This window comes from Camelus ferus, chromosome 21, assembly GCF_009834535.1.
Source record: "Camelus ferus isolate YT-003-E chromosome 21, BCGSAC_Cfer_1.0, whole genome shotgun sequence".
Lineage (NCBI taxonomy): Eukaryota > Metazoa > Chordata > Mammalia > Artiodactyla > Camelidae > Camelus > Camelus ferus.
Genome location: NC_045716.1, coordinates 23,025,036 through 23,030,967, shown reverse-complemented (window position 1 = coordinate 23,030,967; position 5,932 = coordinate 23,025,036).

The following is a 5,932-nucleotide window of genomic DNA, read 5'->3' as shown; positions in this document are numbered from 1 at the left end:
TATCATCTTCAGTTAAAACCAAAATTCCTTAAGTCATTTATTGTGTTGATGTGCTCATGGCCTAGACTGAATTTGAACTTCAAGGGTTTTTTCCCTATATAGATGCAGTTTTTATTTTTCTCTACTTTCTTCTCTCTTTCTGTTCTTCCTTCCCTTCCTCTCTCCTTTCCCCTTCCCGTCTTTCCCTCTCTTTCACTCTTTTCTTTCTTTCTTTCTTTCTTTCTTTCTTTCTTTCTTTCTTTCTTTCTTTCTTTCTTTCTTTCTTTCTTTCTTTCTTTCTTTCTCTTTCTCTCTCTCTTTCTCTCTCTCTTTCTTCCCTTCCTTCCTTCCTCCTTCCCTCCCTCCTCTCTTTCTTTGTTTTCCTCTGGGTCTTCTAAAAACAAGCCATGCAATTTTTTTTCACATCTCCCAAGAATCACAAAATTTTAAAGCTGGCCAAGCCATCTAATAGAAACTTAAAGAAAAAAAAAAAGACTAATGACTTTATTGTTTTCTAGAAATGACATGCACTCATACAGAGGTGCAGAGAAGAAGTTAAAATCACCCCAAAATCTGCCTTTGAAATAGTTATTGCTAACATTTGATGAACATCATTCCAATGTGAACTAGAAATTGTTTGATGTTGGATATTTAATATCAACTCCCTTTATATTTATAGAAAAGCCAGTCTGCCTCTTGCCTCTTCTGCTGGCCCTGGCACTGCCATTCCTAGCCATGTAAAAGTCTAGTCTCTTCCAACAGCACTGCCTGCCTCCCCACCTCCCCCACCACCTGCCCCCAAATATGACATCTCTAGTTGGGGAAGGGTACAGCTCAGTGGTAGAGCACACGTGCAGGAGGTCCTGGGTCCAATCCCAGTACCTCTACTGAAAAACAAACAAAAGCCATAACATCACAGGTTTCTTTAGAGATTTCTCCAAGGTTCAGCTCTGAGCTCTGTACCATTCTGGGTGAGCTTCTGTGGGTTCATCCTGATTTGTCCACATCCTTTGACAGCCTGCCTCTTGGTCTGGAGCAGAATCATCCAGGTGCAGTCTGAGGAGTGCAGAGAGCAGGCAACCACCACACCTCCTGGCATCTGCCACATAACGGGTGATTATGGAATTTGGCCACACATACCCCTCCCTCCCTCCACCTCCAGTTTTTCTCACATTGCTGCTGTTAATCCAAGTCTCTCCCAACCTCTTCTCTGTTACATTTTAAAGTGAAAAATACCTGTTTTACTAAAGATTTCACATAGGAGATGGGGAAGAGGAGAGAGCACAGTATTTCTACCTAAAAACTCCATTAGACAGGTTTCTTGTCTCCTCAAAGTCCCTCTCCAGCTGGCCCCCAGCCAGGATGGGTCTAGTTTTTGTGGGGCATGAAGTGCATACATTTGGTGGACTCTGTTTAAGAAAAAAAGACAAACTTAAGTATGAAATATTTAATTAGAATGTGAAAATAAGTCACAAGTCACAAATCTAAAATTTCAAAAAATTGGCAAATATTCAAACGTGTCAAAACCTAGAAAAATAACATTAACTTGCCTGGCAGATGTCTGTAATACTGCATCCTTCTGTTCTTGTTGCATATTCTTTGGTTGCCTTTTCATATGACAACGATTTCATAATATCATTTTCTATGGAGGGAACAGAGAGGTAAATTCAGCCTTTCCTCTAGCAAAGTTAAGTGACATTTATTTATTTATTTATTTTTGTGAAATTTATTTTTTACTATCAGTAAGTGGGATGCATAAAACACGAAACTTCCTATACAAACTTGTAAAACAAATAATACAAAATTGTACTACTGCTGCAAGTTCATGCCCTGGAGCAGAAGCTCTGATGCTAAAATATAGTTTGCACAATTTCTATCAAAAATGAAAAAAAAAGATATATTTATAATTATATACTACATAACTGAGTATATTCCTGATAGGGAAGGACTTCTGTTTTGACTAGGCATCAATTAAAGTCGAATTCTCCTTTTATAATTTTACACATCTGATGATTGGCAAGATTTTCCATAGGCTAGTTTCTGGCTCTGTGTACTTCAAAACTGGTTTCTCCTCTACTAACCACATGCTTTCAGTGCTCAGCATAAAGGATATGTTCACATCCTATGTTCCAATAGCCTCTGACCCTGTGCCTGTCATAATGCTGGGTGAGTCTGCCTAGTCCATGGCAGAGGACTCCTGAAAGCTATTTCTACACAGAAGTGGTTAGCAACAACTGTGCATGAAGGGGACTGCAAATTATGAAAATATACCCCATTGAACTGAAATGAAATGTATTCTCAACCAAACCTCACCTTAGCCAGATCACCAGAATGCCTCTGGTCTCTCTCCTACTATACAGAAGAAGAGGAAGCCTGCAGAGGGGCACGAGTGGAAAAAAAGTGGTCTCAGCAAATTATAGCTAAAATAGCTCCCTTTTGCAAATGTTACAAACACACATGAGCACGTTGCTAGACCCCCTCCCAGGCCTTGGAAGCAGTCAGTGCAAGTAAGTAGCTCTGAACACTAAGCTTTATCAGTTCCGTATTAAATCTGCCTCTTCTATCTCCAGCCCTTCCCTAAAATTCCCCAGAATCCAGTTCCTAGAGGACCACAGCACCAACCCTTGTTTAATTGAGATGTAACTGACGTATAACATTATATTAGTTTCAGGTGTACAACATGATTCAATACTTGTGTACACTGTGAAACAGTCACCACAATAAGTCTGGTTAGCATCCATCACTATACAGAGTTACAATTATTTTTCTTGCGATGAGAACTTTGAAGATCTATTCTCTTAGCAAGTTTCAAATAGGCACTACAGTATCATTTACTATAGTCACCCTGCTGTGCCTTATATCCCCATGACATTTATTTTATAACTGAAAGTTGGTATCTTTTAGCCATTTTGCCATCCCCACCCCCACCTCTGGCAACCACCAATCTGTTCTCCTTATCTATAAATTCAGAGGGGTTTTTTTATTTTTGTTTGTTTTAGAGTCCACATATGCAATTTTGGGCATTTGTCTTTCTCTAATTTATTTCACTTAGCATAATGCCCTCAAGGTCTATCCATGTGGTCTTTTTTTTAAATTTGCATTCTTCTTTATTGAAGTATAGTCAGTTTACAGTGTCATCCATGTTGTCTTTTTTCTGAATATTTTATTTATTATTGTATTATTTAATTATTTTATTTTGGCAGGGGAGGAGACAATTAGGTTTATTTATTTTTAGAGGAGGAACTGGGGATTGAACCCAGGACCTCATGCATGCTAAGCATGCACTCTACCACTTGAGCTATACTCTCCCCCCATGTGGTCTTAAATGGCAAGATTTTCTTCTTTCTTGTGGCTGAATAATATTCCATTGAATATACATACCACATTTTCTTTATCCATTCATCCATCAATGGAAACTTGGGTTGCTTCCATATCTTGCCTATTGTAAATAATGCTGCATGCATATATTTTCAAGTTAATGTTTTCTTTTCCTTCAGATCAATACCCAGAAGTGGAATTGATGGATCACATGGTAGTCTACCTCTTTTAAAATAAACGAATTGAATTTTAAAGTCAGCAATTACACAGTTCAAGAATAAAATATGTATATAAAGATATGCAATGAAAAGTTTCTTTTGCATCTGCCCTGTTGTCATCTATACCCACATACATATAAGTAAGCACTTCCATTAACTTTCTTTTCGTCCTTACCAGTTTCTTTATGTGAACATGAGCACACACAAATATTTATTATGTTTTCCCCTCTCTTATATAAAAAGTAGCATCTTGCTTAGCTCACTTAATAATGTATCTTGGGACTCTTTCCATTTCAGTTTGGAAAGAGCTTCCTTATTATTTTTGAGCTGCATAGTATTAATTTTGTGGATATTGTCATAATCTATTAACCTAGTTGATGGACGTTTACATGTTTTCAATCTTCTGCTGTTATATATAAGACTGTGATGTTTAACCTCATATCTATACCTCATGTTTCATGCAATGTATCTTCAAGGTAAACTCCTAGAAGTGGGACTGCTGAGCAGAGGGTATATGTGTTTGTAGGTTTTATATCTATTTCAAATTGTCCCTAGATAGGGTTTACCAACCTGCACACCCACCAGCAAAGTGGGTGACTAATAAGTGTAACTAATTCCCTCAAACTTCAACAACTGTTTTCAAACTTTGGAATTTTTGCCAACCCGACAGATGAAAACTAGTGTCTCAGTTTAGCTTCATTTGCTCCATTAAAAATTTTGAGATAAAACATATATATATAGTAAAATGTACAGCTCAAAAAAATTTACCTATGTATGCCATCACCCAAATAAACTGTATAACCATCACCCAAATAAAGATCTGACTCTTCCTAGCACCTCAGAAGCCTCCTTCTTGTCCCTTCCCAATCAGTACCTCTCCCAACCTTCACCCTCTGAGAGTTAATTATTCTCCTATTGGTATAGATAACTTTTAGTATTCTTGAACTTTACATACATGAAATGATAGAATATATACTTAGTGTACCTGCTGTGTCCAGATTCTTTTTTTTTTTAAGAGCACTTTGAGGTCCCAGCAAAGCTGAGGAGAAGGTACGGAGATTCCCTACATACCCTCTGCCCCCACACATTCATAGCCTCCCCCACTATCAACATCCTACACCAGATTTGTACATTTGTAACAACTGATAAACCTACTTTGACACATTATTATCATCCAAAGTCCATAGTTTACCTTGGGGCTCACTCTTGGTGTTGCACACTCTCTGGGTTTGGACTACGGTATAATGACATGTGTATCCATCATTATAATAGCATACTGAGCACTTTCACTGCCCTAAACATTTTCTCTGTTCTGCTTATTCATCCCTCCATTCCCTCCACCCACCGGCAACCACTGATCTTTTTATTGTCTGCACAGTTTTGCGTTTTCCAGAATGACATAAAGTTGAAATCATACAGTATGTATGTAGCATTTTCAGAATGGCTTCTTTCACTTCGCAATATGCATTTAAGGTTCCTCCATGTCTTTTCATGGCTTGATACCTCATTTAATTTTGGTGCTGTGTCTGGATTGTTTCCATCAACATTATGTCTGTGAGATGAATTCAATGTTGTGAAAGTAATGGAGTTTGGTTTTTTACCACTATATAGTATTCCATTGTATAAATATATCTGTAATTATTTATCCTTTCTATTGTTGATGGGCGTTTGGATTGCTTCCAGGTTTTTTTTTAAGATTTTATTTTTTTTAGAGTAGCTTTAGGTTCACATTGTTTCTGTTGTTTTTTTTTTTTCTCATCAAACTTTATTTTAATGGGTCTCAAAATTCTGTGACAGGTTTTTCGTCAAGTTGTTTCCATTAAAAAAGTACTGATTTTTAAAATTAATGACTTAAAACTGCCACACACAAAAGAACAAATGGTCCACAAAACATTCTCCCTTCCAAAGGTTTCACGGTGCATTGTTATCATTAACTTGTCTTTTACTATTAAATGTAAATGGCCAATTGAGACAAACAGTCCTCAGATCATTCTTCCACCACTGATTAAGGAGGGTGGCAAGTATTGGGGATAATATTCATTTAGCCTTCTGGGCTTCCTGGGTGGACTTGGTGACCTTGCCAGCTCCATCTGCCTTCTTGTCCACTGCTCTGATGACACCCACAGCAACTGTCTGTCTCATGTCGTGGACAGCAAAATGGCCCAGAGGAGGATAGTCAGAGAAGTTCTCAACACACATGGGCTTGCCAGGAACCACATCAACATTGTTTCTATTTTTTTATTGTAATAAATAATGCTACTATGAAAATTCTTATACATGTCTTTTAGCAGAGACACACACTCATTTCTCTTGGCTATATACTTGGAGTGGAGTTACTGTATCTACCTTTGGTAGATACTATTCAACAGTTTACTAAAGAATTAGTCTAATTTCCACACCATCCAGCAGTGCATCAT